The 23419-nt window shown below is 39.6% G+C and overlaps 1 long non-coding RNA gene across 2 annotated transcripts; it reads right to left on the minus strand.

Moving 5' to 3' along the window:
- Positions 1 to 928: 928 nt before the first annotated feature.
- LOC144019718 (uncharacterized) lies at positions 929 to 21816 on the minus strand. 2 transcript variants are annotated; one of them, XR_013283748.1, is made up of 3 exons: positions 21741 to 21816; positions 19278 to 19381; positions 929 to 1595 (listed from the first exon to the last, which is right to left on the minus strand). It is a non-coding gene; the product is annotated as an uncharacterized LOC144019718 (long non-coding RNA). The 2 variants fall into 2 exon arrangements; XR_013283747.1 differs by lacking the exon at positions 929 to 1595 and adding an exon at positions 7377 to 7521.
- Positions 21817 to 23419: the final 1603 nt, after the last annotated feature.

Genomic DNA, 23419 nt, shown 5'->3' on the forward strand with positions numbered 1-23419 from the left:
AAAACCACAAAATAATATATGACACGGCACATCCTTTTTAGAAGGACAACCAAAAAAAGGATGCTGCATGGAATCTCATAGCAGAAGAAGAAGAAAAGGTTAAATCAAAAGAAGTCCACCTCTCTTTCTGCTTCTCTGTTGAGCACAGACTTTCTGTATGTTTGTCGTTGTGAAATGCCACATGATCGCGCGCGCGCGGTTCCGCGAGACACGTTGGGAAGTGGGCGGCGACGGAGCTGCCGGACCGCAGCTGTGCGGAGCCGGTGTGGATTGACAAAAAAATTGACCCGTCCGGAGCACGCAGTCAAGACGCACCGCACCGCAACCGCACCGCAACCGCATCCGGTGAAAACCCGGGGTAACAAAAGAGCTTGTTGCAACATGGCCCTGGTTGCTCTCATACTCTGCTGCCACCTGGTAGCCGTTTTTTTTTTTTTTTTTTTTAATGACTACTTTTGAAATAACTGCTTTAAGCCACTTCTTCATGTCAGAATCTGCATCAAATCTTTCCGTGTGCTTTTGCATTAAAATTCTCTAAAGGAAAAAAGAAAAAAAATCGAGTGAAAGACAAAGTATTAAAAACGTTTTTACACGTTTTTTTAAGTATTCACAATAAACAAGAACTGGTGAAAAACTTTTAATGAGATTTCACACAATTTCTCACACCATTCTGCCTATTTTTTTTGTTGTTGTCCCAGAGCTGACATTTTCACTGGCAATGTTAAAACACAGAGGCTAAAAATAGTCAAGTGCCCCAGTCAACCATGACAATGTAATAGCATGCAGAGAGCCTTATTAAGCCGTTTAGTGAATGTTTAATATTGGAATTAATTCAGTGAGTTTGCTTTCTTTCAAGCCATATCAGATTCCTTTTACACACATTCAAAGTCTGTTGTTCCATCGCATTTATAAACATCTCGAGGGCAAAACACATTTTGACGATGTCACATGGAAATGGTTGACCTTTGTTTTGTTCATTTATTTGCAGCCAATTAAAATTTTCATGATAATGACTACTTTAATTATAAATTATTGAATTCCACGGCGGCGCAAAGCAGTTGTGTACTTGTTACTATAATATAGTGAAGAACACTAACATCTGATTTAAAACAACAACCAAACAAAGGGTGATTTGAAATGGGCATAATTAAAACGAGAGAACGAGAGAAACGAAATAGGCATAATTGGGAAACAAAATACAACAACATCAATAAGATATAGAGCAAACTGAGGTAGATGGAAATAAAAAAAATATATATACAGTACATTTATTACAACAGCTCCCTCGCACATGCAAAAAAACAAACAAAAACAAATTAAACATTCTATAAATTGTCCATGATGTGTGAATATGAATACAATAATAAGCAAAACATATGTTCAGTGAAAGATGACTTCAACATTCATACAGTAGAGTAAAACATTTTACACCTTAGATAAAGACTATTCTCATGCGTGTGGGAGAGTGGTGTATACTGTACCTTGAGGTATGTCTTTATATCACTTGGAAATCCATTTCCTTTTCAAAGTGTGCCTCCCGTGGGAGGGAGGACAACCTTTTGTGGGCTCGTGATTCATGATCCACCAATTTCTTCCTTGGAAATAAAGCAGACAAATTCTGTAAAATTGGAAAGTGCATCATTGTGTTTTGTGATTTTTGTCTCCACACTTATTCAGCGTTTTGCGTGGTGCTTTTACAGCACACAAAGTGCTTGCTTTAAATGTCAGCAAAATTTGGTGTATTTGCTTTGAAAAAACAGATAAATAATCTGGACACTCTGTTGGTTGGGTAAATCTCCACAGTTGTATGATATTTAACTCATTTGCTCCCAATAACTTCTAAATACGTTGTGTTTTGTTTTTTAAATGTGTCCCAAAGATGTATTTCTACGGGGGGGTTTGTGTGTGTTTTTTTTTTTTTTTTTTTATGCTAGATCATACAGAAGGCTTTAATGCAGCCTCTCAACTGCAAAGAACGTTTGCAGAAATGGTAGTTATTACACAAACGGCCAGCAGGTGGCAGCAGAGCAAAGGAGCTCAACCAGGGCTATGTTGAAAAAAAAGCTCAATTACTCACAATTCTAAATAGATTTGTGAAAATTAATTAAATTAAATTAAATTGATTAAACTTAGCAATATTCTAATGCTAATTGCTGCAAACGGAAACAGATTGAAATATATATATATTTTTTTTCCTGATGAAAGAAGAGACTTTAATCTTTCTTTTGATTGGTTCCATGTTTTTATAGAAATAGAACACAATATTCTGTGGGCCTTGCAAAATCAGTCAAAATCTAGTAAAACAGCGAGCGAACGGGATTGCTTCTGTGAAAATGGCTGGGAGCAAATGAGTTAATAGAAGCAGATGAAGTGGCTTGGACTAGTCCATAGGTGTCAATTGCTTGATGGTTCTACTGTATGTAGTCTGTATGTAGACAACCAGTCCTGGTTCTCTCCTGGGTCTTGCTCAATGTCAGCTGGGACAAGACCGAAATTAAGAGAAGCACTACAGAAAACATAGTGATGTAAATTACACAAACCACTTGCAATGAGTTTTTAAAATGTTGTCATATCAAAACAAGACTGCGTTGTGATAGGCTTTAAAAGCCCACAATTTAAGTGTTAGTGTTGGAAGATTCAGAGTTTAATACCGCTGGGGTTTTCTCCAAAGATATTTGATAAATAAGTTATTTTTGTGGTAGAATGGTCGGCCTCAGTCATATTTGTGTTCCCAAGGGGGAGGCTCAACCACAAAGTACACAGCTAACAAATAAAATGGATGGAGGACAAAAAAATGGATGCACGCATTATTTTCAACTTTTTCACTGTTTTGGCTCAGACGGTAGAATCCTGTCTGTTATTATTTCAACATTTTTCAAAGTGGAACTTCACATCCTTTGTGGTAGACGCAGCGGTTTGAGTAAAAAAAAAAAAAAAAAGTTTAAACAGCAATGGTAAAGGTGCTTTGGATTGATTTTGAGTCTCCATGGTGAGAAAGTAGATTGCGCATGAGATGAACAGAAACGTCCAGCAGATTAAAGACGAGGGCAGATATTAAAAGCATTTTGAAATGGTAATATGAACAGCAACACCATGCATGATGAAAAAGTAGACCGTTTGAGGTCCGTTCAAAAATTCTGTGACCTGAAATTTCACAAAGGCCTGTGAGCTTTTGTTGTTGATATTTTTGATGATTTTTTTTTTTTTTTTTTAACAAGGACTTTTTTTTTTTTTTTTTTTTTTTTGCTTTTCAAAGTTAGATAAAGTCTAAATGAAGATATTAACACATTCACTGCCAGTCCAGCAAAAGCTTTGACATTGACGACTTTTTCCGTCAATGAATGAGTTAAGTGTGATTCTGGAGAAATTCAGTGTAGTATAGATTTATTTTTATTTTTTAATAGGTATAGGTGAGGCCGCAGCTGCTCATCTCAACACAGTCACAACACTCTACAATATTTTTCCCACTTTTGTCAAAAGTTGACCTTGAGGGAAGGACTGCACGTTACTTACGAGTACTATTCGAGTTTTTTTTTCTTTTTTCTGCTGAATAGCTTCCAACTGCTTGTGTACTAGTGTGTACTGCACTCCACATGACTAACACGCCACACACATAACGGAGAATAACTAACAACATAACATAGCACAGCAAAACATAACCTGTTAGGTATGTTCGCTTTCTAATTGCTTTGTCTCTGTTCACGTCACAAACACAAAATCCAAGACTTCGCCAAAGACATGTTGACCACATGCGTAAAAATCAAACAGGTTTTAACATTTACAGTTGTTGCCTCTGATTGTTTTCTGAGCAGATCTGGAAGGGAAAAGGAAGGAAGCACTTCTGGAATTAAAAGATTTGCTAATTTTACACTTATTCATACCATTATTATTAAATATCACTAGGGCTTGGTCAAAAAAATAAAAAATAAAAACACACACACACACACATTATGGAGGACCAAAACTGCAAAATTCAAAATACATAAATGACTAAATAAATAAATAAATAAATAAATAAATGAATACATGACTAAAAGTGAAAATAAAAATGAATATAAAAAAATATAATTCAAAAATTATATATATATATATATATATCCATCCATCCATCCATTTTCTTGACCGCTTATTCCTCACAAGGGTCGCGGGGGCTGCTGGCGCCTATCTCAGCTGGCGGGGGACACCCTGGACTGGTTGCCAGCCAATCGCAGGGCACACAGAGACGAACAACCATCCACACTCACACGCACACCTAAGGACAATTCCGAGCGCCCAATTAACCTGCCATGCATGTCTTTGGAATGTGGGAGGAGACCGGAGTACCCGGAGAAGACCCACGCGGGCACGGGGAGAACATGCAAACTCCACCCAGGAAGGTTCGAGCCTGGACTCGAACCGGAGACCTCAGAACTGGGAAGCGGACGTGCTAACCACTCGACTACCGTGCCGCCCTATATATATATATATATATATATATATATATATATATATATATATATATATATATATATATATATATATATATATATATATATATATATAAAAATGCAAATAAATCTGTTTTTATTTTCACTTTTAGTAATTTATTTATTTATTTATCTAGTCATTTATCTATTTATTTAGTCATTTATTTATTTTGAATTCTGGCTGTTTTGGGCCGTACTGACAAATCAAAATGCGAAAGTGAAACTAAAAACGGATTTATTTCCATTTATACATATATATTTTATATAATTTTCTAATGGGGCGGCACGGTAGTCGAGTGGTTAGCATGTCCGCTTCCCAGTTCTGAGGTCTCCGGTTCGAGTCCAGGCTCGGACCCTCCTGGGTGGAGTTTGCATGTTCTCCCCGTGCCCGCGTGGGTCTTCTCCGGGTACTCCGGTCTCCTCCCACATTCCAAAGACATGCATGGCAGGTTAATTGGGCGCTCCGAATTGTCCCTAGGTGTGCGTGTGAGTGTGTATGGTTGTTCGTCTCTGTGTGCCCTGCGATTGGTTGGCAACCAGTCCAGGGTGTCCCCCGCCCTACTGCCCAGAGCCAGCTGAGATAGGCGCCAGCAGCCCCCGCGACCCTTGTGAGGAATAAGCGGTCAAGAAAATGGATGGATGGATAATTTTCTAATTATACTTTTTTATATTCATTTTTATTTTCACTTTAAATCATTTATTTATTTATTTAGTCATTTATTTATTTTGAATTTTGGCAGTTTTGGTCCTCCATACAAATCGCCTTCAGGGCATCATTTTGATTAGGGGACGATAAAATCTATAGTGGAAGTGGCTCATATGTCGCAGATCATTACCTGGGGGCATAAACGTGTCATCGCGCGTCTTTTGATGCATCGCTCTGGATGTTCCTGTCACCACATCTCAGGTCCGCCTCGCTCCTTTGAGGTCGGATACACAATTAGCGCGGTGATGCATGAGAGGTCAGCTGATGTCCGTGCGTGTGTGTGTGTGTACAACCCACGTACATTGTTAGTGTTAGACATGAGAGACGCGTGTCACCACCGTTTCCTCACACGCCTAATCTCTTAAAACATTCAGAGAGAATAGCCAGAAGGAGGAAATCGTTTAAATTCACTGACGTTGGCAGGGTAATACATTTCCTATCATGTAAATAAAGAATGATGTCCTTTTTGTTTGGATTATTCGAGAAATTCGTGCCGTTTCAGTTGCATCTGGTGACCAGTGAGCCCTCAGCGTTGATTTTCAAGCTCAACCAGCAGCAGCCACAAGTTGCTGCACTGATGTGGCGTCAAATTGTAATCACTAATCATGCCTTTGGGATGGGGAAAGTGTCCCAGATTCCGAGGGCCTCTGGCTGACGGATCAATGTGACATTATATTAGTGCGAGCCGGAGCCGCAGTCACATCTAATGCGCTACACGGGGAATGAAGAGGCTCAACCGCACGTCTAAAAATAATTGTTAGTTTAAACAAGAAAGTCGCTCGCATTATGAGCGCACGAAAGAATAGTTTATTTAAATGAGGTCTAAACTGACATTGAGTTGGGAGAATTGCTGCAGAACTGCAAGATATTAAAATAATAATAATAATAATCGAGCCAGTGATGACCTGAGCTAACCCAACCAAAAATGTTCACATTCTTCCTTTGACTTATAATAATTGTCTTGAAAACTGTAATGGCTCTATTGGACAAAAAATACCAGACAGAACTCTTTGAGAAGAAACTTAAGATTTTGCATTGGAAAGTGGGCACTGGGCAGTTTGACTTGAATGCTGACCTCAGCCACTTTGGCCATCCTGTCTTGAATATGATTGCCAAAGAATAGATTTCGACTAGATTTCGATAGTTTTGACTTTGGCATAAAAAAGTGACCCATCAAAGTTTTGATGAACATTTTGACAGTTGGAGCATTTGAAATCAGAATGACTATTTGTCATAAATTACCAGACTTTCAAATGGTAAAGTTTTGTACTGATTTATACAGTTGTAAGTTGCAACACTCAAGATCAGTCTTGATCTTGAGACCGGTCTGGGGACGACTTTTTGTCTTTGCCTTGGACTTTTGCCGTCAAGACTAGTCGAGACCAGCACTAACATGCAATTCTTCATCTTCATTCATGTGATTAGGAGAAGCACTTGCTAAAACAACAAACACCTTCTTTCGACTTAATACAGACTATAGAGAGTACCTAGATAGCAATCAAAATCTGGTTTTGTAAACGGGAGTGATTTCTCTGGACCATTCATTTGATTTGGGGGACTTATTTCTTTATAGTCATAAAGTGTTCATTTTTAAATGCAATTTTAAAAACACATAAGGTAAGTGGGTCTGTAAGTGTTCAACCTTGTCCTGTTTTCTTAACTGGATTTTTATGGTCTTGGTTTTGACCCAGTTTTGGTCTTGACGTGGTCTCGGAAAATGTGGTCTTGAGCACAACAATTTTAACTCAGCTATTTCAGAATCGGATCCCACTTATATTTACTACTGGTGGCCGTAGCGTGATCATGTTTTGACCGATATGAAAGTCAGTATCAAGTATGGATTTGACACAATTAAAAGTGTTTGATTTGAAATATGTGACTGATCTAATCTTAAACTAAATAGAAACGTCTGGGCTAGTTTCTGTTCAGCGTGATAGAGATCTGGAGCCTATCCCAATTGACTTTTGACTAAAGGTGTGGTGTGGTGCACCCTCGACTGGTCAGCACATATAAAACCGACAACCATTCAGTAAGCTACGTTCTGAGCAAACCGTTTCAAACGACTTTTTTTTTGCTCAGCAGAATGATCCAGAGTGCGTCAGACTTTAGCCGACATTTGACTCCCTTCATTGTCGCCTGATCACCAATGCTCTTTGTCTGGTCCTCTGCATCCAGCTGATAGAATATTCCCACTTGAATGCAGACTGTTTGTTGGGAACTGTCCGCCTTTTGTTCTCGGTCTGCCTCCCTCACACCGTGTCCAGCATGTCCTCGGCCTGTCTGGACCCTGCACCCAGAATCATCTGAATCTCCTAGTCCCAGAACCTTTCGCTCCAGCCACAGCCATATCTGCCACTCACAAAAAACATTTTGCCATTATAACCTGCTGTGCTCTCTCTTACCTGCACTCTCATCCATAATCAGATGCTGAATGCAACTGGAAACCCCCAACAGCCAGCAACCACACACACATCTTGCTTTGTCATACAGCAAATTGACAATGCAAAGTTAGAGACAAAGCGTAACAACGTCTACTTTCTTGTCATCTTAATAAAACACGAAGATTATACAAGGTCATAAACAACGTATAATAACAGCATATTTTATAAGCGCAAAGGCCTTTATTTTTCTGACAAGCACTTTGGCCATTTAGTCACACAGAGACTTGAAACTGTTTAGGGATTTTTGCTTTAACGCAGCAATAATCCCTGAGCGTCTAAATAAGACTCGTTAGAAATAATGGCTATGGACAGTCTTTTAAATCCAACGACGTACACTTGAAAGCATAATCGTCTGTATGATTTATTTCAAATTTCAAAGGAAAAAGTTGGCGCTCATCAAAAAGTGGAGGAGCAGTGATCTGTCTGCTTCAGTCAGCATTTCAACTTTTATCTTGAAAAGTTCCAAGGATCTTTTGGCCATTTACTCCTATTTATTATTTATTAAATTCCCTATAATGCTGCCACATTGGACCAGGGGTTCAACAAGTATTGGTGAGATGAAATTAAGCTGCAGATTCTCTCTACAGACGGCATCATCCCTGTTGGGTTCATTTGAACTTTTACAGCATCTCAGCAGTCAATCGCCTCTTTGAACTTTTACTTTTATTTAAACATAAAAGCTTGTCAAATGTGATTCACAGTTAGGATTTGATTATATTCTATGTTTATGGGTTAATAATTTATAAAAGCACCACAGCTGCATTGTACTCCACAAGACTTCAATACTGTACGAAAAAAATGACATTGCAAGTGATTTTTATGTATTTATAAAATTATTGCACATGCTGTTTGAGTTTTTGCCATATGTTCCCAGGGAATGTAACTTCCTCCCTCTCAAAACTTCCTGTAGAGCATGACAAACATATGACAGGCAGAACCAACACACATCATTCCTATAACATGCTCCAGAGATGTGACAAAGGCATATTTGATTGAGCACAGCGGGAGGACATTTTGACAGTTTTGTCAAAACAGTTCTTACATATATGAGAGTTTCATTCAAACCCAGATGAGTTTGAGTAAGAGATGGGGAAACCCCGGTAGAAATTCAGTTGTTTGGGTTATTAAAATTATGATGCATTGCGACTTGATCTGCTGTTGCAGGTTTGACCTGATGTGAGCTAGCTGCTATTTATGTACTCCAGAGAGGATGCAGAACAACAAGGTGGTGTGGTAAACTAATTAGTAAGCTTACACGTTGTGTCTATGGTATGAATGATAAATACAGAGGAAACTGTAATTTATATATATATATATATATATATATATATATATATATATATATATATATATATATATATATATATATATATATATATATATATATATATATGGCAACCAGTCCAGGGTGTCCCCCGCCTACTGCCCAGAGCCAGCTGAGATAGGCGCCAGCAGCCCCCGCGACCCTTGTGAGGAATAAGCGGTCAAGAAAATGGATGGATGGATGGATGGATGGATATATATATATATATATATATATATATATATATATATATATATATATATATATATATATATATGCCTTTGTATTATGTGGAATGAATGGGGGAAAAAATGACATCCTCACTATTGCAGACTTTTATTGTGTGGTAACTTTTACTATGAGCCAGTGTAATTGAATAATTTCATAATTAAATACTGACCTAACTAGAACAAATATGTATTTATTTAAACTACAACATTTATGGAATGATTAAAACAAAAGCCGAACAATGTAATTTAAAGTCCTGCTGTGTTTATATTCCAGCTGGTACTCTACAATTTTTATTTTTAAACATCAGTTGATTCCTTGATTTTAGCAGTTTGAGAAAAGAACGTTGCAAATAAAAGATCTGAAATCCACCCCCAATTTTCAATGTGACTTATTTTCATGTAACGTGATGTGATGTCAGTCAAATTGACTGTTTATGGACCCGTATAGAAATAGTTTGATTTCCAGATGCCCACCCATTATGAGTAAATCTTTTATTAGCTGCGTATTCCCTATTCCCCATGACTTGGCACTAGGATATCCGGAGCCATTTTCAAGTGACAAAAATTGTTTCTGAAAAATGCACGTTGCCTGCAAAGTAACTCTCGTGATAAAGCAGACAAAACGTTATTTGGAAAGTGAGGTAGTTTAGAATTTTAATCTAGGCTTTTCTATACGGCAATTACACCCCCTTTGTGTATTTAGAGTAGAATATTAGCATTTAGATTTATAATAAACAAAGAAGTGATGGTCAACATGTTGCATTTCCCCCCCATAAAACAACCAGTGTTTACCAGCTAGAGGATTCTTTCAAAGTCACTGTCGCGGGTTAAAAAAAATAAAATTAAAATGCTGTAACCCAATGAAACACTATTGGATTAAAAGACACACAAACTAAATTGGGTCATGCAGCTACCCAAATAAGTGCTCACAGCTCCGGGCTATGACATTGATGCTGCTATTGAAACTTTGTTTTGGTGAGGTATTTACCGCTTCTCAGCAGGGTCGTTCATGGAATTAAGCCAGCATTATCTATCAATACACGGCAGGATGCAGGAGCTTAGCAAAAACCAGAGGGGGTCAAGGGCATGCCCCCCTGGGGAGTGTTTTCCTCATTATTTGACTGCAGCTTCATGCAGTGTTTTGCAAGTCGTCTGAGGTTATATGAAGATAACCGACTGAAAGACATAAGCGAGAAAATCATAATAAGTCTTGTTTTCTAAATTGAATGGATTCTTCACTTCTGAGTCATTTGTTGTTGTTTTTTCTTTTAACATGGAAACATGTCTGTTTTTGAAATTCCTCAGAAGATATCACACAATTTATATATCATTTTATATATCCTGTTTAACTCATTCACTGCCATTGACGGAAAAAAACGTCAAATGTGTTAATGTAGATTATTTCATTTTACACATCTACATTTTATAGATCCAGTTTCAGTCACCCAAGCTTGGCCAAGTGACTCCTACTGCTTACAGTAGGCTTGCAGATTTCATGAAGCTCAAGTGAAGAACATCTTTAATTGTACAAGTCTCTGGCTGATACTAACGTTCGAGAACCCCACTCACCCATGAGACAGCAGCTTGAGGTTTATTCTACCAAGTCCCTAATTAGACCCTCCTGACCAATAATAACCTGTTGGTGGAACAATCAGTAACACCAGAGACAGTCATGTCCAAATAGAAATGGGCTAGATCTGCTGACATGACAGTTCTCAACAGTTCATTTTAGGATTTCATACACACTCAGCATGGGGTCTGTCGATCTAAAACTCGAGGCAGTAGCTGTAAGAGGGGAATGCGGCAGTCTCCTGATCTATTTACATCTAAATGGGTCTTCTTTTAATGACTTTGCCCAAATTGTAAAGATATAAAAAGTGGTCAATTTGCAAACAGGAGCAGTAATAACCCTCTCAAGCCAAATGTGGTTATCCAATAGCCCGTCCTAATTTGGGTTGTGAGTTATCTGAAGCCCAATCCAGCCATTTTATTAACACCTGACGTCAGGATAATGTGGTGTATTTATGCAGATTCAACACTGTACATGTATTAGCTTTCTATGTTTAACTATGATAGTACATTAAGAGTTGACCAGCTGGCCCATTCCAGTCCCAGTTTGTCACACTGGACTGCTTATGATCTAAAGGTGAAACTCATGTCAATCAGATACATCACACTAGTGGCAGAAACATCCAGGTGCGAAAAAGTCTGTACACATAAACAAAGAGTATATTGTATAAACTAGTGTTGTTCCGATACCGATACTGGTATCGGCAGAGGTTAGGATAGGATTTTGGATGCACGACATTCACTGATACGTGACATGCTCACTGCATGCTGATCTAAGATATCCTATTGGCCCTTGAATGCTCTGAACCAATGGCAGGACAGCTTTTTCATGTTGAGGAAAAAAAAAAAATTAAGTATCGGTATAGTATCGGTATCGACCGATACTGCAAAGCTGGGTATCCGTATCGGTATCGAGAGCCAAAAAACGGTATCGGAACAACACTAGTATAAACATTTGATCTCAAGTGGGTCAAAACAATTTCCATGGCCTAATGAGCTAAAACAATAGGTCAAAATATTTGCCATTTGTTTGCTGTTGTTGTTGTTGTTTTTGTTGTTGTTGTTTTTTTGTGCAAATAATACATCCTTAAAATATTCCCATTCATGATGTTTTAGCAGAATAATCTGACATTTGTTAACTAAACATTAGCGTAAAATGTTTGCCTCAAATACTCAAGTAACAGATGAACTTCAGAATGACAACATTAGCAACAACAGTTGATATTAGTGCCAGATTGGACACCCCGATGGGCCGTTTCTGGCCCGCGGATCTTATGTTTGACAACCCTGGTTGGGAGTGATAGGTTAAAAGATCTTCTTATTGCCAGGCAAACAAATCTTTGGTTTCTTGGTCTGACCCCAGCTAGAGAGACAAGATTGATGTTCTGTAAGCGGATACTTTTGCATATTCATGAAGAAATAACAATAGCTATTTATTCCTCAGCCCTATAAAGGCTCGGAGGTAAAGGGAGAGGGTGCGCCATTTTTTTCTCGATCGGAAGTTGCGTCCACAAGTTTCTTCATTATTCTCCATCAGTATTCTGACAGCATCCAGAATTGTCAAAGAATTCAACTACATATGTAAAATCCCCACACTATGTGGACAGAGGCAGATCAAAAGGGATCAATCCCGGAAGAGCAGATCATCTGAGTGGATGGCGTTGCTATTTGTTTATTACAAATTTGAACTCATTCTCGGTTTGATCATTGACTCCTTTCACAAGCTTATCAACAAAAGAATTGAGAAAACTATACAAGCACAGAAAGAACATTCCACCCAGAACCTCAGAACCACAATTTATAGGCTCATTCAAATGGTCTGTGTATACAGTTATTGCTATGGGATTCATTAGAAAAACAAATGCTTGTCTTGTTAACTACGTTGTCGTGTTTTTAATAGCAGGTTGTCCCCTTTTGTGTGCAGGAAAACTCGGGTCAAGCACTAAAGCACATGGGTGGAGCTGAGACGCAGGCAAGCCAGCGTAAATGTCCTTCCTGGACAACATCCATAACGGCCCACAGTGAGTGCACTTAGATTGAGACTATACATCAACACACACAGGCCAGATCAATGAAAGTGACATGCACATCTATGGCTATGGCAAGGTGGGAGAGATGGCAACACCTTTTAAATTGTGATTCATTAAGCCATTAATGATGCATTTTACAACGTGTCAACTTGGTCATGATTGACGAGTTTTCATTCAGCCGCAATGTACGAACGGCGGCATTATTTCCCCAGATCTCCCTCAGCCAAATGTCTCTATCACAGCAGGGGGAGAGGACAAGAAAGAACAGAACCATTAAGGACTAACTGCTGTTAGACCACTTTTTCCTTCCCTATTCTACGCACAGCATACTATGCTAAAAGTGCAAATGATGAGTTGCACAGGCAGAATCTTAAGAAGGGAATTACTATGACTTTCCACGATCACCATCAGTAAAAAAAACAAAAAACAAAACTGTAATCGGTGTGAGGTTGCTCGCTAAGGCATTACTTTAAAGCACCAATATTTATGTGTTTTTAAATGTTTTGCCTGATGCATGGTATCCAAAATGTTGAGGCGGCATGGCTTGGGTTGTAGATTCGTCTCCCAAACCAAAGTTTGTGATAGGGCTGCACGATATTGTAACGATTATCGTCCGGTTGTAACTTTTTGCAACCTCAGTTCCAAAGGAATTCCACTCCTGTGGCCTGGACATGCCACCGTGGGGGGTGGGGAGGACAAGAACATCCCCCACAAACAGCCACACATGCTCTGACTGACCCCGGGTTTTCACCGGATGCGGTTGCGGTGCGGTTGCGGTGCGGTTGCGGTGCGGTCCGGCGACGCAAGCAATTAGATTCCATTCATTCGAATGGTGCAGTTTACACCGCTTGCGGGTGCGTTGCGTGTCGACTGCGGAAGGCCTGCGGCGTGCCGCAAGCCTTCCGCAAGGATAGACCTATTTTCTATTTTTGCCGGACGCCGCAGCGGTAGGCCTCCGGCAAATGGCAAGCTAGCACAAAACACATCGAGCGGGACAGGAAGACCGAGGCAGTTTCAAAATAAATTTCCGGTTACCTTTCAGAATAAAACACTCGCCAGCTCCTATTTCGCAAGTTTTTCAGCAAAACGTGACGTGGGCGTCGCCGGGCCATGTGCTCATTCACGGTTTAGACACCAGCGAACATGGACGAGGAGAGGTTTATATTGGAGGTGGAAAACCACAAAATAATATATGACACGGCACATCCTTTTTATAAGGACTGTAATGTATTGTGAGTTTGATGTTCGCGATTGCTTGTTGTGCCCGTCTCGCTTGCCGTACTGAGCGGCAGCCGGACGGGGAAGACAGAAATAAAGAGTGGACCGGCACTGACCCGACTCTCGTTATTAATATACTTTACAAGGACAACCAAAAAAAGGATGCTGCATGTTATCTCATAGCAGAAGAAGAAGAAAAGGTTAAATCAAAAGAAGTCCACCTCTCGTTGTGAAATGCCACATGATCGCGCGCGCGCGGTCCCGCGAGACACGTTGGGAAGTGGGCGGCGACGGAGCTGCCGGACCGCAGCTGTGCGGAGCCGGTTTGGATTGACAAAAAAATTGACCCGTCCGGAGCACGCAGTCAAGACGCACCGCACCGCAACCGCATCCAGTGAAAACCCGGGGTGACAAGCGCACACACACACACACACACAAATCAGAACAGTAAAAGCCTTCTTAGAAACTTGACTTTCTTATTTTGCAACAGAACAATGAATTATGAAATGCTATTTTTGCCATTTGTGAAATGTTGACTCCATGAAATGTCATGAAAATGTTCCATTGCAGTGGCAGATTCTCCACTAAACTTTCATGTGTATGCACGTTTTAACAGTGTAAGCTAGGTAACATTTCATTTGAGGTATTCAATTGTACGTGTTGCATTGGTTGAATTCTGACCTTAGAATCTCAACAAACATGGGATCCAGATTCAATCTGATTAGTCTACCAAAACCCTCTCTAAGCTGGTAACTTTCCACTTTGGTCTCACCGGACCCCTGGTGTGGAGGCCGCCGCCCTCCCAATTTAAAAGCACGCTCCCTGTTTGCTGCTCTCTCTCTTTTCGCTCTCTTGGCTCCCTCTTTGGCTCCTCTCTCTTGGGCCCCTGGCCCTTCTGTTCCTGCTGCCAGACAAAGAGCTAGCCCAGCTAGCTTAACCTCCAGCACACGGCAACGCACAGAAGCCATCGCGTGTTGCGACAGGCGCGGCGAGGCGAAACACGCTGCTTTTGGTCCCTGCACAAGGCTCAAACGGACGGTGCCTTTCCAGGCACCCTTGAGGCCTCAACCAAAAAGGGCCTCTTCCCGGCCAGCAGGTTGACCCCGTGAAGCTCAGCTGGCCAGCCGGACGAATTCTGCTCCTCTTCTGAACTGAACCTTCTTCATCCCTTCTTCAAACGGCCTTGGCGAGTCTCCATCCAGGGTCCTGCTTCTCAGACCAACCACATCTGTAAGTGCAACTTTGCAGGCCTTCGCCCTAGTACAAATTGGTGCAAACTAGGTTGATTGTGGGTCCCATGTTGGTTTGATTTAAGAAATCCATCACCTTGGCTAAGACCGTTTCTCTTTTCTTCTTTTCTTCTCCTTTGATTATTTTCATTACTTTAGTTCTCGTTTCATTTCCTATCATAGTAGTTATTTTTGCTTCTTTAAATTCTAAGTAGATTATCCCACCTAGGTTAGAGAATAAACGTGCACAAAACTCAAAACCTGGTTTACTGTGTGTGTGTGTTTCATCAATTTATAGTGACCTCTAAGCTGAACAAAGAACTCACAAAATTGGAGTAAGGGCACAACCTTCATTTTAATGACTGATTCAACGAGGTTCTCATCTGTTATCCTGATAAAATTATCAAAAAGAGATGTGGTGCTCCGCAGGCAAGCTCAACTTAATTTAAATATTAAGTTTGAGTCTCCTTCAATTAATGAGCCAATTGATTATTAATTTAATAATTAACAATTATTGATTTAATAATTAATTGGACTGATTTCCCTTACAATATTGGAAAAACATGCGATATGCGATATACTTGCTGAACATAGCGATATCGATATTATTGCGATATTTAACATGTACCTCAAGAAATTACATTTTTATTACCTAATGAAAGAAAAACATTTTTCATGGGGCAAAATAAGCAACCTTCATGTAATCTTAGTTAATTAATTGTAATTATGTCTTGATAATTTTCAACTATTGAATAGCAATGCACATTTTAGTTAGCATCTGACTGGTCAAATTCATATAAAAAGCATAAAATTCCATATAAAACTTATTGCGTGCCTTTGCGATATGCATATTGCAAGGGCCAATATCGCGATATCGATATTTTTTCGATATATTGCGCAGCCCTAGTTTGTGAGTTGTCAAAGTGTCCTTGATCGAGATATTGAACCCCCAGTTACCCCTGATGCTGCATTGGTAGCAATCGTGTGCAGCATAACAGCTAAATACCACTTGACCATGTTTGCGTTGTCTTTATGTCTGGAGTAACATGTTCTTATCTCTTAGTTCTGGTCTCAATCCACAAGATACGACTCCCCCCCCCCACAGATCATTTACTTAATGTTCAATTGCCAGGTCAGACAGACAGTTTAAAGCTCCCACTTTAAGTCTGAGTGACTCAGTAACGGCTCACTTCAGATTAGAACATAACATAAAAGGTGAGCAAGAACAAGGTCCAGTATGAAAAGCATGACGGACTGTCTGCTTTTCATCGTGAGGCAAGCGGCTGACATTTGATCTGGAGCGCACCTGAAAGGGCACAACCTCTCGAGAAGAGCGAGCCGACCAAAGCTGAACTGTATGGAGCCTTGAACGACGGTAGTTAATTGGAAACAAGAGAGGGAAAGAGTGGGGCCGAGTACAAATTGATTGTAGATTTGTTGAAGGGGAGTAAGATGAACGCCCTGCAAATGCCAAGGAACCTCATAAGTTGCCGGCCGCGCTTGTCTGTGCGCATTTCGGAGCCGTTCATCTGACAGGGGGAAATGGCACGTCAGCGAGAGGCTTGTGATTACAGCACTACAGGCAGCAGAAGTCCTTCGTTACACAAATTGCCAGTAGTTATCTAACATACGGATCAATACTGCAACACGGCCTCCTTCTGCGGGAAATAGCCCTGCTTTTTAATCAAACCCTGGGTTTGATCTTTGGACTTCGCACTCTCATAAATCCTGCAACAGCCTTCCGGTCACACTAATGGATCTAATTCCTACACAGTGAATGGCAAAAAGGATTGTATCAATTATTTATTTGTTGAATACATAAAAAATACAGTAGAATCACTTAGGCGGAACAAAATATGTTCAGGGGAATTTTATGGTTCCCATGGGAAAGCACAGAAACTGAAAAATACGACATCCTCTGTTTTCGGCAAAGTTCCATTCCTTTGGTGACGATGTACTCCACCTGCCCCGAATTTGTATGAAAGTCAGAACAGACCAGATCACTTACACTTGTAGACCAAACTAATGACAAACAGTAACGGTGGCAGTAACTGATCTTGCCTTCTTGTGCCACCTTGAAAGCTTATTCTTATGCCATCGCGTAAACGAGTTTGTTGTTTATGTTGACAAACCATCAAAAACAGAGGTCAAACTGTCACCAGATTGAAACGTTTTACAAATAGTTAGTTTTCTGGTGTAAAATGTATCTACCTGGTAAATATGAATCGCTTGGGGACAAGGCCAGGATGTTCACCACCAAACAAGCCCTATAGAAAATGGATTGCTAGATGGATATTCGGTTTCACGTCCTCCTAAAAATACGTCTCTCAGAACGGCAAAGAAAAAGCAAAACAAACATCTAACTTAATCTTTGCTCTCTCAACTTGAGCTCTTGTGGGATACATTGTGGTCATGGAGACGTTTCAAACTTTGGTTTTATGCAAAGCCAACTTAATGTTAAGTCTGTCAGTCTTCCAGTATGCTGAGACTGCCCATATAGAATCATGCATATTATATAAACTATGTTGCTTATATGTTTTCATCAATACATGGATGTGAGGAAGTACATTAGTCCAGAACATATGCAGCACACATATTGATACAATACTCAATACTTCATTCAACATTGAACTTAAGAGAGCTCTATCGTCAAGGTTCCTTTTAAACTAGCTTACAAAAATTAATACAGTGGAACCTCATGTTACTATACTAACCCGGTTTACTGTCTGTATTTATTTTTAATGACACTGATTAAAAAGGGGGAAAAGTACATTTAAATTAGTTTGGTGGTTGGAGCGGATCATTTTACTGGGTCACAAACGGGGTCACGGAAAGAATTAAGTTCGTAACCCGAGGTTCCACTGTACTCCCTATAAGCTCACATAATCGATAGGTTTGTAAGAGCTGTAGCATAGCATTACTCGTTAGTTAGGTAACAAATATTAAAGTTTTGCCTTTGGAGATGGCCATGAACTTAAAACAGCCAGATAATTTCGAATAATTTAACATCAGCCAAATACTCGTGATAGCAAAGAAATAACGAGGTCAAACTGATTTGTGACTTCATTAAACCTTCGAGAGAGAAATGTAGCAGGTGTTAAAAAACAAACATTAACATTGAAATGGCACTTCGTGTTGATTAAATTACGCCGAATCTCCCTCAAACTTCTCCCAAATTCTGTAATGTTAAAAAAAAAAAAAAGAACCCACATCTCACCACCCACTGCTGTTTCAGTTTATGAATATGGAAACACTTCTTTGTGCACATGCTGGCATACACATAAAACAGGCAACCTGTTCAAAAAATGTTTTGAATGCATAACTACTTTTGTAAATCCTCCGGGGAGACAGGTTGACAGATATGTGTTTGGGTTTTTATTCCTTACATTTTTTGGAGACATAAATCAACTTTTTTTTTTTTTTTTTTCAAATTTGAATAATAATATTTCAATACCGGTTTTCTTCATTGGTTTATTGGACTGGATTGTCCATGAGTGTGAATGGTTGTTTTGTCATTTAGGATGTACTGTACCTTGCCTCTTGCCTCAAGTCAGACAAGCAATAAAACAATGGTTGGATGAATAGTGTTTTTATAACTGGTTTACTCAATGGGCACTCCCTGCATTTCAAGAAACCAAAAGGACAATTCGGACAGGATTTTCTTTTTCTTTTTTTGGCTTCCTGCTGTCTGGCCTTTTGATGGCACTTGATCACCTGAGTCTTGCCATTTGCCCAAACGGAAGACAAGCAAAAAGAGCTGCAGTCAGGGGTATCAGTTGCCTTTCAGAGTCTGACCTTCAAGGCTGCGCGGGGCCAAAACAGCTCTGCCTCCGGCGCGCTGTCACGGTACTTTACTCTGAGTGGAATAACACCTTGATAGGAATTAGAGCTAGTTGAACATCTGTCCATGTTGAAGAGCTCGGGGAAATGAGAATTCAGCGCCTACAAAAACAGCTACCTGAGATCATTTAGTTTGGAGGGTCTGTGTTTACTCGGATATTTCGAACGGCAAACCAATTTAACTAAAACTTGTCGACGGGAATGAGGGAATCGTAGATCATCATATGAAGTGAGAACAGGCATACCTCACTAGAGCTCACTTCAACCAGCTTCAAAGGATCAATTCAACGTCATTGCAGCGTTGCTTCAGCGTGGGTGGCAGTAACCTGCACCAAGAGATGGTTGCCATCTGCCAAAAAACAACAGAAGTTGATTTAACCCTCCTGATGTCCTCAAATCACATTTGACCCCATGGGTGAAAGGGGTCAAATTGATCCCAAGGATATTATGAGGGTTAAGCCCATGTAGTAGGATCAACAGCCAATTGGCTGATAACTGACTAGTGACGAGGGAGCACAGTGCTAGCAACTTGCACCGACTAACATAAAAGGTCAAACTTGTGGGACTGTTAATCATCATTATCACGTCAAGGTCATTTGTAATTGAAACACCCTGTGAGGGAGAATTTAGAGGATTGTTTCGAAATACATATTTACAGGTTTGTAGACAACCGGAGAACCTGCAGAGAATGATCATGTGTTTAAGAACAGGCTTAAATCCTGTTTTTACATTGTTGGGTCTATTATTATTTATGTTTTGAACATTTAATATTTTATAGTACTAGTCATCTTTTTTTAAATTCTTTTAGTATTTTCTTTTTTATAGTTTCAGCTTGGTCATATGTTGTTAAAAATTATTATAGTCTGGTAATTTTACTTTCTGTGAGTGGCTGGCAACCAGTCCAGGGTGTACCCCGCCTACTGCCCAGAGCCGGCTGAAATAGGCTCCAGCACCCCCCACGACCCTTGTGAGGAATAAGCGGTCAAGAAAATGGATGGATGGATGGATAATTTTACTTTCCCAATGTTCCCTGAGAGGTAGACCTCTGCGACAGAAGCTGGGGTTGGGTCTGCGGCCGCAGCCTTTGGCCCTGTCATGGCGCAGATGGCTCCCTGATATAGCGTTTTCGTTGCTAAGTTTGGTGTTTTTCATAGTGTTGTTCCGATGCAGAGGCGCCGATACTGCATTAAAACAGTGCTATCGGTTTCGGTGACTACTCACAAGTAACATGCCGATACCATTCATTCCAAAGCTAATATAGGATTTTGGATGCAGCATCTTGTGTCTTGCTGGTACACGACATTCACTGATATGTGACATGTTCACTGCATGCCGATCTAAGATATCCTATTGGCCCTTGAATGTTCTGAGCCAATGGCAGAACAGCTTTTTCATGTTGAGGAAAAAAAAGCCGTAAGTATCGGTATGGTATTGGCCGATACTGCAAAGCTGGGTATCGGTATCGGGGGCCCAAAAATGGTATCGGAACAACACTAGTTTTTAAACTACGATATGTAAAGCCCTTTGAGTGGCAATTTTTATTTTTATTTTTTTTTGTATGAAAAGTACTATACAAATAATGATTGATTGATTGGACTGCTGAAACGTGACAAGATTGAGAACTACCTTATTCAGTATTGAATTGGGGCAATATACTTTATAAATTGCTTTTCACAACTTAAGTTAAAAAAGTGCTTAGTGACGCACTTTGAAGTCTGGCATTAGTCCACCTCAACAACATATATATTTTTTTCCCTTAAGAGACAACTATCAACAACTATCTAAGATCTTGTAACTTTGTTAGCTACCCAGCTAGCTTGAAAATACATCTTTGGTTGTCACAATTTACCGAACAGTTTGGTGTTGTTAGAAATTGTCAGGCAGCATGAGCCACAGTTGACTTTCCCTGATGTAGACCCACACACCGACAACGCCAAGCGAGGAGGTAACGCTGCCGACGAACGAGTGTCCAGAAGCTTCTTAGCTTGCACGCGAGCGACTCATTGCGACCGGCTAGCCCACATTAAGCATATATTTTATAGTGACTTTAATATTGTTTAATTGTTTCAAGAATTTATTTTAATAGCATTACAATAAGTGGTTGACTTGTTTTTTTTCATTATGGTTGTTAAATGTTAAGATTTGATGGGAATATCATAGCTATTAATGATACAACAGTATGACCTTGGTTTATAGGGTTTGCATGAGTTGCATATAGAATACTCATTGATTCATTGTCTTGTCTTACAGGACTTTAAGGGAAGCAAGATTCAAGGTCACATTTGACACGAGTGAGGACAAGCGCAACAGAAAATGGATGGATGTTAATGGATACGTCAAAAATGGGCTCAATGACATTTCCAGCTTTGTATAATAGTACATATTTATATAAATATATCACCCTCCCTGGTTAGATTCCAGATTGCCCCTCTAATAAGTGAAATCTGAAATATCTTATTTAAAATATTTTATAGGAATGCTTTTATAGCATTCACGACATGTATTTAAGATTGTTCTACAGTCATAAAAACATATTTGAAACACATAATATATTGACAGAGGACGCATATTGTAACAGTGTAGTGTACCAATTTCTATGCTTACAGTAAAGAAATTTATTTTTTCCCCAAAATAATAACCTTAATTTTTAATCTCACAATAGACATCAATAATCATGTCCAAAAATGTATATTATAAAATGAACCTACCGCCGTCACTTTCTGTTACACCTAAAAAGCAGGATTACAGTGTATGACATTCAAACTTAACAACAACAACAAAAAATTGCAGTGCTGAACAATAACTTCCTGTTCCGTTCTTCTTCTTTCAAATTTATACGTCGCAAAATAAATATGTACGATCCTCTAGTGGTCAAAAGTGGAATTGCATCTTTTTTCTTTTTTTTTTAATGCAAGTATAGACCAAAATAGACTTAACGCCATGGAATAGCACCGCAAAATGGGAAACCGTGATGGAGGAGGGGGTTACTGTATTATAAGAAAATAGTTGATATCATTTAAGGCTCAGTCGGTCACTGAATACAAGGTTTGTGTTGTAGGCGTTATTGCAGATACAATTTTGCTGTTCAATCTCGAATCACCACATGTAGCTAAGTGCCGCATGTATGTCCATGGGCTGTGTGAGTTTAAATTACAAACACTGTTTAAATATAAGATTTCATCCCAAACCATTGTTGAGTTCACTGTTTGCACAATGCAAACAAGACAGCGGCAAAGCATTGTCAGCTGGAGGCTTATGCAACAGTGAGACAATCAATAGTGTGCACCATCTTTCTCCGCCTCACCTGATATTTTTATTCTTTGTGCGCTTCATGAAGAGACTTTGGGGGCAAACATACAATGTAATTGGTTCTCTTGGGACAAGAGGGACATCGTGCTTGGCAGTAAAGTGACTCACGCCTTTCTCAAAGGTCCACAGTGCACCGGGGCTGGGAATACTTCCCACAATGCATCAGTGCTTTCAGCAGTGTGATGTAACTGACCTTTTTCAGCAAGCTGCAGTGGAAGATGTGCAACTGTCATTTTTATTTTTATTTTTTGTCGCGTTGCAGCAACTCTGCACAGAAATGTTCATTCAAGTAAGTGAAAGTTAGACTAATGTTTTGATATGGAAGGCAGTTTTCAGGCATTAAATAGCAGTCGTTTAAGGTCATTTAATTATTGCACGCACATGCATCACATCTATTTGAAATACTTGAAAAGCATTAGCCTATTTCAATGATTATTTTAGGAATTTATCGACCCTGATTTCATTCAGTGGCTGTAATTGCCGTGCTGAGGTACTTTTTTTTTTTTTTTTAACTTGGTCGAAACTTTCTCTCAGAATGCATTCACGCTTTGAGGTTTAACGGCGAGCTCGATATTCCAGTAACTAAATACCAGATTAGCCACATTTATAAAAAGGGATCTCTGTCTTCATCGGAGGAAAAGTAGACCTTTAATTGATTTTTCAGCAATTAAACTTCAAGACCGTGCTTGTTCGTAATTGAACCATCAATTACAACTCAGCCTGGCAATAATGGCTGTTTCAGTGAAAAGAATGATTTTTTTCCCCCCCATAAACAAAATAGGGAGGCACTCGATGCAACATTGTACCTGTATGTGCAAAATCAAGCTGTCAAGTTATTTCTACCCAGCGCTGTAATCTGCACAAATTATCACTGTGACAGTCAAACAATAATTAAACAGGCAGCGATGCCTCCAGGCGGGCAGTGTTTCCAAGTCAACGCCACTTTAAATGTGCCTTTTAAATGCTCCAAAGGGATCATTTGATTAAGTAATGCTCGACTGTGGCGGAACAAATATTTGCCTGCAACCCCAAAATTTGTCAGAGCAGATGGACACAACATTTGACTAATCACCTTTTA

This window comes from Festucalex cinctus, chromosome 5 (genome assembly GCF_051991245.1).
Source record: "Festucalex cinctus isolate MCC-2025b chromosome 5, RoL_Fcin_1.0, whole genome shotgun sequence".
Classification (NCBI taxonomy): Eukaryota; Metazoa; Chordata; class Actinopteri; order Syngnathiformes; family Syngnathidae; genus Festucalex; species Festucalex cinctus.